The 15,459-nt window shown below is 39.9% G+C and overlaps 1 pseudogene; it reads right to left on the bottom strand.

Annotated features, from left to right (window-relative positions):
- Positions 1-15,459, bottom strand: part of LOC127677616 (murinoglobulin-2-like) — a 54,879-nt pseudogene that overhangs the window by 20,970 nt on the left and 18,450 nt on the right.

Here is a 15,459-nt window from a genome sequence, read left to right as displayed (position 1 = left end):
CAGTTCTTCAGAAAACTGGGCATGACACTTCTGGAGGGAGGACCCTGCTATATCACTCCTGGGCATATACCCAGAGGATTCCCTGGCATGCAATAAGGATACATGCTTCATTATGTCCATAGCAGCCTTATTTATAATAGCAAGAAGCTGGAAAGAACTCAGATGTCCCTCTATGGAGGAATGGAAACAGAAAATGTGGTATATTTACACAATGGAATACTACTCAGCAATTAAAAAACAATGAATTCATGAAATTCTTAGTCAAATGGTTGGAACTGGAAAGTATCATCCTAAGTGAGGTAACCCAATCACAAAAGAACACACATGGAATGTAGTCACTGATAAGTGTGATATTAGCTCAGAAGCTCTGAATACCCAAGACACAATTAACATATCAAATGATTCCCAAGAAGGAGAGGGCCCTGGTCCTGGAAATGCTTGATGCAGCAATGTAGGGGATTACCAGGACAGAGAAGTGGGAGGGGGTTGATTGGGGATTGGGCAGAAGGAAGAGGGCTTATGGGACTTATGAGGAGGGGGAAACTTGGAAAGGGGAAATCATCTGGAATGTAAACAAGAATAGAGAAAATAAGAGAAAAAAAAGAATTCCAAAACAAGTTAAGAACCGTGCATTTTAAAATTTAAAGTTTTAAATCATATCTTTTTTTTTCTTATTTGGGGAACTCTTTAGATGTGCAAGATTCTGTTTGTATAAACGGTTTTGTTTGGCTCCACATGCAGTGTGACTCTGAAAGGCTCCATCATGAGCATCTGAAGGGGACAAGCCACTCCTGGGGTAGGACAGGGGCGGTAAGAGCACAGAAGGCAGTGTTGCAACTCACAGAGTGCCTTATTTCCTGCTTTGTCTTCGATTTATTGTCTAAAGCTTTCTGATCTTCAGGATTTTATAATGAAGAGCTCCCTTACAGATGCTGTAGCATTAAATGCAGTAGTTTTACCTTTAAGAGCCCTAGTGGGTGAACAATCACGGTTTCATCACAACTAGGGTCACTTCCGGCTCAGAGTGTTCTCTGTTGACCTCTTGGACAAAAGCTGAAGGGACTCACCCAGGAAGGGGAGAGCTCAGCCTCGGGCTTCAGGAGCAGCACACTTTGGTCCACAGCTCTCAGGCCACAGAGGGACTGAGGAGAAGCTGTGACCCGCAGACGGGTTTGTGAGGCGGGGAGACTTTGGGATGAGCTGAAGCTCAGGTCCACCTGCGGGAAGGAAAATCAAGTTTAGCAGTGGTCGAGGGTGGGGTGGGGATCTAGGGTGTGGTGGGGGTCGAGAGTGGGGTGGAGGTGGGGTTCCTGGTCTTACAGCCGTGTAAACTGCCACGTGGAGTCACCCCGGAACTCTGCACACACATTTTTCCAGATTATAAATAGTGTCCGAAGCACAACTGAATTTAGTTACTTCCCCTTTCTTTCCCAGGATTGATTTAGGAAGACAAGAAATGTGTCAGTCAAACTCCAAAGCAACAAGAGACTACTCCGGCTCCATGAAATTCCTGCAAATAGCTCATTTTTTGGTGAGTGTGTATATGTATGTGACTTCGGTGTAATGCACACGAATGTGCAGGTACATGTACCCATGTACCCAGCAGAGGGCAGAAGAGGGTGTGGGAGCCCTGCTCCTTCTCTCTACCTTATTCTTTGGAGAATGTCCCTCATAATCCTGGAGCTAGACTGGCAGCTGGTAAGTCCCAGCAAATCTCCTGCCTGTAGCCCCCACAGTGTTGTGCTTGGCGTCATGAGTGCTGGAATCAGAATTCAGTGCAGCAAATGCTGTTACCTACTTGAGCCATCTCTGCAGCCCTGAAGTTACACTCCTTCCCTCTCTCCCCATCTTCCCTTTTCCTCCCCCCTCCTTTCATCTCTGTCTCTCTCTTTCTTTTTCTTTCCCTCCCTCCAACCTCATTCTGCCTTTCTGTCTCCCTGTCTCTCTTGCTGTCTCTCCCTCCCTCCCTCCCTCTCCTCCCTTCTTCTCCTTCTCTCTCTGGTGAGGTGTTCTGAAACAGTGTTTCTCTGTGTAGCCCTTCCTGGCTGTCCTGGAACTCACTCTGTAGATCAAGTTGACCTTAAATTCAGAGATCTACCTGCCTCCCGAGTGCTGGGATTAAAGGCTCAATGTCAATGTCACACTCACCCAACCAAGTTACTTATTTTAAAGGACCTTTTCACAATGAATCTTATACCTGGGGTGGAAACATCAGTATTCTAATTGGAAATATGTCTACATCTGCCTCTCTGTCTGGCTACCGGATCATCGGCCAATCACCTTCATGTCTCAATGCTTGCTATTCATTTCCTCCAGTGAAGCAAACTGCCGTGGACGGGGCTGTATTGAAAGGGGCTGATGGAGCAGATCAGAGGTGTCCTTAACTACGCTAGAGTAAGGAAAGCTTAGATGCTAATCAACAGACATAGTTTCAATGGCCTAATGTGAATAGGAGCCGAAGAGCTGTGATTCAGCACACATTAAATATGCTATGTCATAAAATTTAATACTAGCAAGGGTCTTGTGTTCCTATCACCCATATAGAAAAATCACAATGAGAAACTGGAGGGAAAATAAATGTATTAACTATTGATAGGCCTGGATTCTATGACTGGTCTTGCATGAGATTATGTGACATGAAGGGTCTATGAGATGGCTCAGTGGGTAAAGTCCCCTGCTGACCTGAGCTTGACCTCTCAGACTCATGAGGGAGGAAATCACAGACTTCTAAAACTTGTTCTCTTTCCTCCACATGGGTGCATTCACGTGCACATGTGCACACTCAGATCAGTACAATAAAAATGTAAGTTGCACAACTTTAGTTACTAAGGATTCTGTTCTCTCCCGTTCTCCACTTCCTTGCTTCCTCTTTCTTAAATCTCTGACCAGGTGTGGGGATCATGAATTGAAATCTGGCTCTCTGGCACTGGCCACATCTTTGCCCCTGAGGCACACAGCATTGACGGGGTTTAGCTTATTCATCTGAAATCTCTGTCCTTAAGACTCCCCCTTTTTAAATAGAAATTTTAGGTAATAAATTCCTCACTTTGTTGCGAAGACACTTTTCAACTTCAAAGTTTACAGAATCTGCAATCACTTCTCCATCAGGCAAGATGGTGTAGATGAGCATTTTAACCACGGGTGCCATGCTGAACTCCACAGGGATCTCCAAGGCAAAGTTGCCTTTTATTGGAGCTGGAGGGAATGGGAAGAGATGGATATGGGTTAGACTACTGACAGGAAAACACAAAGAAGTGAACATGGAATTCGGAGAACTGTCTATATGAGGAAGACATTCCTCCTGTCCTGTGGTTAGTTGTTTGCATGCTATTGATCTCAGGAGAATATCACAAAGATATCTTCCACCAAGATGCTCACTGTCAAAAGTTATGTTGGTTATTTATAGCTAATCATATACTAACCTCTTATCTCTTTTATACCTTAGCATCCCACACAGCATGTTAGATTTCCTGTTATGAAAATGGATGAGACAACTTTGACTGATGTCTCATTTATTATTCAGATGAAAGGAAGAATAATAGAGAGGGAAACCTGATACTCGGGAACTGAAAATTAATAATCAACTCAGAGGAGCAAGCCACACTTGGCAATATTAAGCATATACTTGGTATTAAACTTTTTCTCAGTGCAATGTGTACAGTATTTACATCTCTTGGGAGATAATTATACATTTTTGAAGTCTCTCTAATTGTTTCTGTTGAACCTGAGGGGATTCATAAGCCTTCTCAAGATGGGTGCTGTGACTCCCACTTAGTGTTTGTTGAAGAACTAATTTCAAAATTTATTAAATGGCTAAATAGTTTTTATAATTGATCAATTGAAAATGAAGCCCTTTTCAGCAAATTCGTTGAGCATTCACTGAGTACTACTTCTAGAAATTACTTGACAGATAAATGTGACTGTATGGAGCAATCAGATTTATATCTAAAACTTACTATTAGCTACTGTCAATAATATGTGTTCCATGTAGTCAATATGGCCATGGAGAGAAATGAACAATAAAAGGGAATTTATGGAACATGTATTTCCATGTGCTAAGTTCTCTTTGGGAAGGCAAGAATGGAAAAACAGAGCATGGAGATGACCAGGATTCAGGGAGAACATGGGGTTTTAGTAGGAGCTGTTTGCAAGAGGCCCAACTAAGGGACTGACAAGTTTCCACATTTTGGTATAACTGAGCAAATATCACCAGGAGATGATAGGGTGACTTCACTCATAATGTCACAGCAGCTATGATTCCCTGTTCAAGACCTTACCAACAGCAAGCCAGTCAATATTCCAGCATGGAGGGGGAGGGGTTTGTGAAGCCCCACTCTTAGCTGAGGAGCTACTGACAGTCGATGGCTGCTGAGGAAGAGTCAGACCTCTTCAGTGATGCGGCCCCTGGGAGAATGTCCATGTGTCAGGGGCTGGCCCAATACCTCATCATGTATGAGCAGCACTAACTGAACTCAACAGGCTAAAAAAAAAAAAAACCAGACAAAATAGGGACAGGGCCTGGTGAGGTAGGCAGGGAGAAGTTGTGGATTAGTGGGGAGAGGGAATGATTAAAATAAATTGCATGTAACTTTCAAAGAATAAAAAAATGTTTTTAAAAGTAAGAACAAAGGACTGGGAGGTAGTTCAGACTTTAAGATCACTTGATGCTCTTCTAGAAGACCTGGATTTTATTCCTAGCACCTACACCAGGCTGCTCAGAGCTCTGCAATTCCAGCTCCAGGATATCCAGGGGATCTGATACTGCTGGCTTTCAGAGGACCTATACTGACTTGCACAGAGTTACCCACAAGCACCTCACACATAATTTAAAAATAATAAAAATGAATCAAATACATGAAAATCAGTGTAGCTTGAATGTTAAAAACCAAGGCTGATGCCCTCCAGATTTTTTTGGGGCGGGAGGGCGAGGTCCTGGGGGGGGGGGCAGACACTAAGATAACTCATGTCCCTTGTTGGGATAATCTGTGTGTGAATGCATGGGTTCCTCATGAAGGTTGTCTCTTGGAGTACTTTGTGTATTCTGGTGTTACATATTCAGAACAGATACTTCACCATATTGAATGATACTCAGTTTGGGACTCTGAGACTTTTTCCTGAAGATCATGGTATGAGTGAGAACTTAGATTGGACAACATTGTTGGTATCAGGACCTCTGAAACCTGTGAAGTCACATAGGTGACAGCTTGACCTGCACACCTGTTGCCAAGTCAACAGCCACCATATTCCCAGAATCCACTAGGCTCACATTCCACCTTTACCTGTGACCACATCACCATTCCATATATAAAGATTCCTCTCTCTCTTTCTCCCTCTCTCCCCCACCCTTTCTCATTCTGCTGCCTCCATGCCCTTTCCTCTCTCAATAAACCTCACATGGAACTGTTGGGCCTGGTGTGGTCTTTCTGAAGCCGCCAACAATCCTAACAGGCAGGGTCGTGAGTTCCTCCTGTGGAGAATGTCTATGTGGACACACAACCATGATGGCACTGCTAGCTGCTCACAGGTGTGATTCCATTGGTGAGCATGTGGACACTCAGCTGGAGAAATGCTACTGTGTGGCGAAGCACTTACATTCTTCCTGCTCCACGTGGTGAGTGTGGTTTCCAGTCTGGATGATGCTGCCCTGGGCCATGACCTAAAATGGAAAGTATTTCCCAAGCTTACATCTCTATTTTACAAAGCTTTCTTCTAACTATGCTAGAAGAAATAGATGAATCTATTGTATTCCAGGCAGAAATACCCAGCCTAGAACCCAATGTTTCAGGAGAGACAAGGTCAGGAGAGGAAAGCATTCTTTGTTTTTGTGTTTTGTTTGTTCGTTTGATTGTTTCTTCAGTTTGGAGCCAGAACTCACCAGGTAGTGGAAAACGAGCTCTCTCAGCTCTCCCAAGACCTTCCAATTCAGAATAAAATGTGCCTGAACTGTGTGAATCTGGTTGCAGCGCAAAACTCTGTCGGTCTCTGTGTCAATGGAGATGTAGCTCTTGCTGAGGGAGTACACAGCGTAGGCCACATGCTCTGCCTCTGCGTGTCTTTCTGCCATGCAGAGGGAATGGGAACAGGAATTTTCCTCCTTGTGGTAGACCTGGAGAAACAACAAAATGCTGTGCTGTAGATTGCCTAGCAGGCAGATTCTCTCTCCTGTGATGAACAGCGGATTTTCCCATCTCATTTAATGATCGAATATTTCTTACATCTTATTAAAACTGGAGGGGAATTTTATTAAATGGATTGATGTCTAACACCCTGAATTTTCAGAATCAAGGCAAATATTTATACTGGAGAAGAGAGAAAAGGGAAGTGTATTTTTTTCTTTTTTTTAATGATATATTTTTTATTTACATTGCAAATGATTTCCCCTTTTCTGGGTCCCCACTCCCCGCAAGTCCCATAAACCCTCTTTCGTCCCCCTATTCTTCCATCCACCCCTTCCCACTTCCCTGTTCTGGAATTACTCTATACTCTTGCACTGAGTCTTTCCAGAACCAGGGGCCACTCCTCCATTCTTTTTGGTCATCATTTAATTTGTGGATTATGTCCTGGGTATTCAAAGTTTCTAGGCTAATATCCACTTTTCAGTGAGTGCATACCATGATTGATTTTTTGAGACTGGGTTACCTCACTTAGTATGATGTTCTCAAGCTCCATCCATTTGTCTAAGAATTTCATGAATTCATTGTTTCTAATGGCTGAATAGCACGCCATTGTGCATATATACCACATTTGTTGTATCCTTTCCTCCGTTGAAGGACACCTAGGTTCTCTCCAGCTTCTGGCTACTACAAATAGGGCTGCTATGAACATAGTGAAGCATGTGTCCTTATTGCATGCTGAAGAATCCTCTGGATATATGTCCAGTAGTGGTATAACAGGGTCCTCAGGAAGTGACATGCCCAGTTTTCTGAGGAACCGCCAGACTGATTTCCAAAGTAGTTGCACCATCTTGCAATCCCACCAGCAGTGGAGGAGTGTTCCTCTAGGAAACATTTATTGTGCATCTAATATATAATGGAAATTTTTTAACATATAATAATGTTAGTGCATAATGAGTGCAAAATAATGGGTTGAAGGAAACATTTTCATATATTAATGTAATGTACTCTGAGCTTACTCATCTACCTTACTACCCAATCCTATGTTTCCCGCTGGCTCCCTTCTTCCTTAATAGACACTCTCTGCTCTCATTCCTGTTCTTTCCCTAGATTCCACATAGGGGGATATATGGGGGCCAATTTCTCCTACTCTTATACTCTTTTCTTATAATCTTATACTCTTTTCTTATACTTCTTATACTCTTTTCTTAAATTATTCATTTCTGTATAGAGAAGATGACTCTCTTGTAAATATCTGAGTAAAAGTTCAATGTACACATATTTCCAATTTTCTCTGTCTACTCATGTAATGGTGGGCTTTTCCACCTTTGCCCAGATTCATGAAATAATGAGTCCAACACTGAATTATTATGAATAATTGTCTAGTCCAAAAGCTTTGGCTCCTCCTGTTAGCTCCTAATGTAATTATCCTGTTTATTCTATTCTATTGGTCACCTCTTCTCAATCTCCCATGCCCGACTCTATCCCAGAAATTTTCTCTGTATTGGAACTTCCACCTCCCTATTTCTTGCCTAAGCTAATAGGCCAACAGCCTCTTATTGACATGTGATGCTTCTATACATTGCCCAAGAGATTCTTTGTAAATACTCATCCACCAATAGGCATTAAAGTTGGCTCCATTGCCCAACTGTGCTGAGAACTGTTGAGATTGCCATTGAGATGGAGAAGTCTCTCTCATACTTTAGCTATGATTGATATGGGCATGTATATGGGCATGGTGTACCTGCACTGTATACTAGTATCACTATGGATTTTTGTGGAAGCTCTGAGCTTAACAAGCATACTAATTTACCTTTGCACCAGTTGTGTATATAGGTTCCTTTGTTCCCACAGCCTTGCCAACATTTGCTTTCCTGATGATAGCCATTTTGATGGGTGAGATGAACTTTCAATATAGTGCCAGCCTGCATTTTATTGAGACCCAAATTGGTTGAGCGTCTTTGCATGTGTTTATTGACCATTTGTAATTGGTGTCTTGAAAATAGACTCTTTGTTGGATCTACTGAGATGGCCATGTGATTTTTAACTCTTGATTCTATTTAATGCTGTTTTACAGTTGTCAGCTTACAAATGTGAAAGCATTTATGCATTCTTAGTATGAAATCAGTTTGATCATGGTACATGATTTGCTTAATGTGTGGTTGAATTTGGCAAGGAAGAATTTCAATGTGGACTTTCCTCTAATGCCCATTGTGTAAATTAGTCTGAAGATTTCTTGTCACTGTATCTTCATCTAGTGGTGGTCTCAGGGTTATTCTAGATTCATAGAACAGCTCTGGAAGCATTCCTTCTTTTGAAACTTTATATAATAATATTTCTTTTTGGAAGTTCAGTTCTATTCAGCTATGAGTTCTTCCCAGTGTGAGCTCTTATTTTCTTGAGTCCCTTTAATAATTTCTTTGATTCTATTTCTCATTGCGGATCCATTTAGGTTTTTTACATCCTTTTGGCTCACTTTTGGAAGAATATAAATATCCAGAAATTCATTTGTTTTTTCTGGATTTTTTATTTGGAATGAAAATTTTCAGATTATTCTCTTCATGGATTTCATAGTATGTGCTGTAATAGTTTTCTAATTGGCTAATTTGGGTTTTGACTCTCTTTAGGTTTAGATGAGGGTTAATCCGTTTTACATATCTTTGTGATTTTAGAGTCATCATTGGTTTCACTGGACCTTTGTACTGTTCCCTTTACTCCCCATCATTAACTCAGCCATATTTATTATTTCCTTCCTTTCATCAGTCTTGTATTTGTCCTGTTTTAGTTGTGTTAATGATTTTGAGGTACAGTGTATGGTACATTATTTATTTGATATCTGTCTGATTATTTAGTGTAGAATCTCATTCCTTGTAGACTGTGCAAATTTTTTCTTTTTCTCAGTCTTCCTTTTCTGCTACTTTAGTAATAAAGTTTATTTATATTTTTTTAAACTTAACTACTTAATTTACATTGTATTTTCCACTTTCTATGTATTGGAATTGGGGGTATAGTGGCTGTTTTTAATTGTTTTTATAATTATATCCATACATCTGATTTGCTTTGGTGTTGATGCATTTATTGCAATGTCCTCCACATTTGTGCGGTTTGCCTTTAAAGAGGGCCACTCACCATGAAAGCATGCTTATATTAGCAGAAGTTCTATACCCATCACTACAGATGGATAAATTACAACATCAAAATAGAAGAAATATGAAAAAAAACAACAAAACTTACCCCAAAGCTCTTAATTTTCCAATAACTGAACTAAAGCTATTGAAGCACATGAAATCTTATATAAATAATTTTACAAGTTTAATTTTAAAAATTATCAATGACAAAATTGAACACACACACACACACAGCCCAATTTAGTAAGGAAGAGATTATAGATTTTATGCAAGAAATCAGCAAACAAAAAATCTTGAAGAAATAAAATAAAAAATGGAAATCTGAGAAATAAATAGATCAAAAGGCTACATAAAAAACTAAGTAGAAGGTAAAAGATTAGATACAATGGAAGACAAATACCAGGGATTATAGATAATGAAAATTTATTATTACACTTAATGAGTGATAAATAAGGAAAACCTAAAAAATCATGGCCACAACTTTCAAAGCTTCTGGAAAACAGTTATAAGACAAAGCATGGATATTTGCTGCCTGCCGGGACAGAAAAGGATCACTAGGTACTGTATCACCCTGAGCTTTAGATTTCTGGTGGTGCAAACCCCCAGGAGTCTGCCTGCACTCAGGAACTGAGCACATAGGTGGTTCATCTGCAAGCCAGTCCATCGCAGGGCCTGTGTCCTATGTGAGAATCAACAGAGGGAGTGACTCCCACCACAACATATTCGCTCCATAATAGAGCAGGCAGAGAAAACCTGGTTGACCTTGACAACCTAAGTATAACATTGCTTGAGGCAAAACTGAGAAGGGCTCCAAAGGCACAAAAGAGGAAGGCAGCATATCAGTAATCTCTGCCAGAAGAAACCCAGTCATCCAGTGTTGCAGAGATAACCTTAAAGATCCATAGTAGGTTGAAGCACCAGCCAGTGACAATAAGACCATCTAACACCTGGGAGAACCAGATGGCTAAAGGCAAACGTAGGAATGTTACTAACAGAAACCAAGGTATTATGGCAGCATCTGAACCCAACTCTCCAACATTAGCAAGTCCTGGATACCCCAACACACCAGAAAAACAAGATTTGGATTTAAAATCACTGATCATGATGCCGGTACAGGAACACATGAAGGACATACTTAAAGAAATTCAGGAGAAAATGGATCAAAAATTAGAGGCCCTTACAAGGGAAACACAAAAATCATTGAAAGAAATTCAGGAAAATACAAAAGCCAATGAGGAGGAAATGCAAAAATCACTTAAAGAAATACAGAAGAACCTTGATCAACAGGCAGAAGTCATGAAAGAGGAAACACAAAAATCTCTTAAAGAATTAGAGGAAAACACAAACAAGCAAATGACAGAACTGAGCAAAAACTTCCAGGACCTAAAAACAGTAGTATAAACAACTAAGAAAGCACAAAGGGAGACAACTTTGGAGATAGAAAACCTTGGGAAGAAATCAGGGACCATAGACGCAATATCAACAATAGAATACAAGAGATAGAAGAAAGAATCTCAGGTGCTGAAGATACCATAGAAACCATGGACTCAACAGTTAAAGAAAATGCAAAATGCAAAAAGCTTGTAACCCAAAATATCTAGGAAATCCAGGACACAATGAGAAAGCCAAATCTAAGGATTATAGGCATTGATGAGAGTGAAGATTTACAACTTAAAGGGCCAGCAAATATATTCAACAAAATTATGGAAGAAAACTTCCCTAACCTAAAGAGAGAGATCCCATGAATATACAAGAAGCCTACAGAACTCCAAACAGACTGGACCAGAACAGAAATACCTCCCGTCACATAATAATCAAAATCCCAAATGTACTAAACAAAGAAAGAATACTTAGGGCAGTAAGAGAAAAAGGGCAAGTAACATATAAAGGAAGACCTATCAGAATTACACCAGATTTCTCACCAGAGACCATGAAAACTAGAAGATCCTGGGCGGAGCTCATGCAGACTCTAAGAGAACACAAATGTCAGCTGAGACTACTATATCCAGCAAAACTCTCAATTACTATAGATGGAGAAACCAAGATATTCCATGGCAAAACCAAATTTACACAATATCTTTCTACAAACCCAGCCCTACAAAGAATAATAGGGGGAAAACACCATTACAGTGAGGGAAACTATACCCTGAAAAGAGCAGGATATTAAGCTTCTTTCATCAAACCCAAAGAAGATAACCACACACATATAAAATTAAAATCAAAAATGAAAGGAAGCAATAACCACTACTCCTTGATATCTTTTAACATCAATGGACTCAATTCCCCAATAAAAAGACATAGACTAACAGACTGGTTAAGTAAACAAGACCCTACATTTTGCTGCATACAAGAAACACACCTCAGTGTCAAAGACAAAAACTGCCTTAGAGTAAAAGGCTGGAAGACAATTCTACAAGCAAATGGTCCCAGGAAACAAGCCGGAGTTGCCATTCTAATTTAAGATAAAAGTGACTTTCAACCTAATGTCATCCAAAGAGACATAGAAGTTCACTACTTGCTGGTCAAAGGAAAAATCCAACAAGAAGAACTCTCAATCCTGAACATCTATGCCCCAAATACAAGGGTGCCCTCATTCATAAAAGAAACTTTACTAAAGCTCAAAGTACACATTGCACCTAACACAATAATTGTGGGTGACTTCAACACTCCACTCTCACCAATGGACCAATCAGGAAAACAGAAACTAAACAGGGAGACAATGAAACTAATTGAAACTTTGAACCAATTGGAGTATATATATATATGCATATATATATATATATATATATATATATATATATATATATATATAACTTTTCATCCCAAAGCAAAAGAATATACCTTTTTCTCAGCACCTCATGGTACCTTCTCCAAAATCGATCATATTGTTGGTCACAAGACAGACCTCAACAAATATAAGAAGATTGAAATAATCCCATGCCTCCTATCAGTTCACTACGGAGTAAAAGTGGTCTTTAGTAACAGTAAAAACAACAGAAAGCCCACATACACATGGAAACTGAACAATATTCTACTCAATGATACCTTGGTCAAGGAATAAAGAAAGAAAGAAATCAAAGATTTCTTAGAATTTAATGAAAATGAAGGCACAACATACACAAATCTATGGGACACAATGAAAGCAGTGCTAAGAGGAAAACTCATAGCTTTGAGTGCCTCCAAAAAGAAATTCGAGAGAGCACACACTAGAAGATTAACCGAACAACTGAAAGCCCTGGAACAAGAAGCTAATTCACCCAGGAGGAGAAGAAGACAGGAAATCATCAAACTCAGGGCTGAAATCTATCACGTAGAAACCAAGAGAACCATACAAAGAATCAACAAGACCAAAAGCTGGTTCTTTGAAAAAATCAACAAGATAGATAAACCCTTAGCCAGACTAACCAAAGGGCACAGAGAAAGTATCCAAATTAACAAAATTAGAAATGAAAACGGAGATATTACAACAGAAACCAAGGAAATTCAAAAAATCATCAGATCCTACTACAAAAACCTGTACTCAACACAACTGGAGGATCTGGAGGAAATAGACATTTTCTCAGACAGATACCAATTACCAAAATTAAACCAGGATCAAATAGACCATCTAAATAGACCCTAACCCCTAAAGAAATAGAGGGGGTCATAGATAGGCTTCCGACCTAAAAAAGCACAGGACCAGATGGTTTCAGTGCAGAATTCTATCAGACCTTCAAGGAAGACTTAACACCAATACTCTTCAAACTTTTCCACAAAATAGAAACAGAAGAAACCCAGCTCCTTCTTCGAAGCCATTATTACGCTGATACCAAAACAACACAAAGATCCAACTAAGAAAGAGAATTTCAGGCCAATTTCCCTCATGAATATCGATGCAAAAATACTAAATAAAATTCTTGCCCACCGAATCCAAGAACACATCAAAACGATCATCCACTATGATCAAGTAGGCTTCCTCCCAGGGATGCAGGGATGGTTCAATATAAGGATATCCATAAATGCTATCCACTACATAAACAAACTCAAAGAAAAAAAACACATGATCATTTCATTAGATGCTGAAAAAGCATTTGACAAAATTCAGCATCCTTTCATGCTAAAAGTCTTGGAAAGGACAGGAATTCAAGGCCCATATCTAAACATAGTAAAAGCAATATACAGCAAACTGGTAGCCAACATCAAATTAAATGGAGAGAAACTTGAAGCAATCCCACTAAAATCAGGGGCTAGACAAGGCTGCCCCCGTTCTCCATATCTGTTCAATATACTTCTTGAAGTCCTAGCTAGAGCAATTAGACAACATAAGGAAGTCAAAGGAATACAAATTGGAAAGGAAGAAGTCAAACTATCACTATTTGCAGATGATATGATCGTATACTTAAGTGACCCTAAAAACTCTACTAGAGAACTCCTACAACTGATAAACAACTTCAGCAAAGTGCCTGGCTACAAAATCAATGCAAGCAAATCAGTAGCCTTTATATATTCAAAGGAGAAGCAGAGTGAGAAAGAAATTAGGGAAATGACCCCCTTCACAATAACTACAAACAGCATAAAGTATCTGGGGGTGACTCTAACCAAACAAATGAAAGACCTATATGACAAGAACTTCAGATCTCTGAAGAAGGAAATCAAGAAAATCTCAGAAAATGGAAAAATCTTCCATGGTCGTGGATTGGCAGGATTAATATAGTTAAAATGGCCATCTTGCCAAAGGCAATCTACAGAATCAATGCAATCCCCATCAAAATCCCAACTCAGTTCTTCATAGAGCTAGAAAGAGCAATTCTCAAATTCATCTGGAATAACAACAAAACCCAGGATAGCTAAAATTATTCTCAACAGTAAAAGAACTTCTAGGGGATTCAGTATCCCAGACTTCAAACTTTACTACAGAGCAATAGTGATAAAAACTGCATGGTATTTGTACAATTTCAGGCAAGCGGATCAGTGGAATAGGATTGAAGACCCAGAAATGGACCCACACACCTATGGTCACTTGGTCTTCGACAAAGGAGCTGAAAGTGTCCAGTGGAAAAAAGATAGTCTTTTCAACAAATGGTGCTGGTTCAATTGGAGGTCAGCATGCAGAAGAATGCGCATCGATCCATTCTTATCTCCTTGTACTAAATTCAACTCCAAATGGATCAAGGACCTCCACATAAAACCTGACACACTGAAACTAATCAAAAAGAAACTGGGGAAGATCCTGGAGGACATGGGCACAGGGGAAAAGTTCCTGAATAGAACACCAATAGCTTATGCTCTAAGATCAAGAATTGACAAATGGGACCTCATAAAACTACAAAGTTTCTGTAAGGCAAAGGACACTGTCAAAAGGACAAAACGCCAACCAACAGACTGGGAAAGGATCTTCACCAATCCTAAATCCGACAGAGAGCTAATATCTAATATATACAAAGAACTCAAGACAGTAGAACCCAGAGAACCAAATAACCCCATTAAAAAGTGGGGTACGGAGCTAAACAAAAAATTTTCACATGAAGAACTTCGGAGAGCTGAGAAACACCTTAAGAAATGTTCAACATCATTAATCATTAGGGAAATGCAAATCAAAACAACCCTGAGATTTCACCTCACACCAGTCAGAATGGCTAAGGTCAAAAACTCAGGAGACAGCAGGTGTTGGAGAGGATGTGGAGAAAGAGGAACACTCCTCCACTGCAGGTGAGATTGCAAGATGGTGCAACCACTTTGGAAATCAATCTGGCGGTTCCTCAGAAAACTGGGCATGTCACTTCCTGAGGACCCTGTTATACCACTCCTGGCATATATCCAGAGGATTCTTCAGCATGCAATAAGGACGCATGCTTCACTATGTTCATAGCAGCCCCATTTGTAGTAGCCAGAAGCTGGAAAGAACCTAGGTGTCCTTCAACAGAGGAATGGATACAAAAAAATGTGGTATATTTACACAATGGAGTACTATTCAGCCATTAGAAACAATGAATTCATGAAATTCTTAGACAAATGGATGGAGCTGGAGAACATCATACTAAGTGAGGTAACCCAGTCTCAAAAGATCAATTATGGTATGCACTCACTGATAAGTGGATATTAGCCTAGAAACTTTGAATACCCAGGACATAATCCACAAATTAAATGATGTCCAAAAAGAATGGAGGAGTGGCCCCTGTTTCTGGAAAGATTCAGTGCAAGAGTATAGGGGAATTCCAGAACAGGGAAGTGGGAAGGGG

The sequence above is a fragment of the Apodemus sylvaticus genome, chromosome 2 (genome assembly GCF_947179515.1).
Source record: "Apodemus sylvaticus chromosome 2, mApoSyl1.1, whole genome shotgun sequence".
NCBI lineage: Eukaryota > Metazoa > Chordata > Mammalia > Rodentia > Muridae > Apodemus > Apodemus sylvaticus.
The sequence above is the reverse complement of the archived record's forward strand: the minus strand, read 5'-3'. Positions and strand labels throughout refer to the sequence as shown.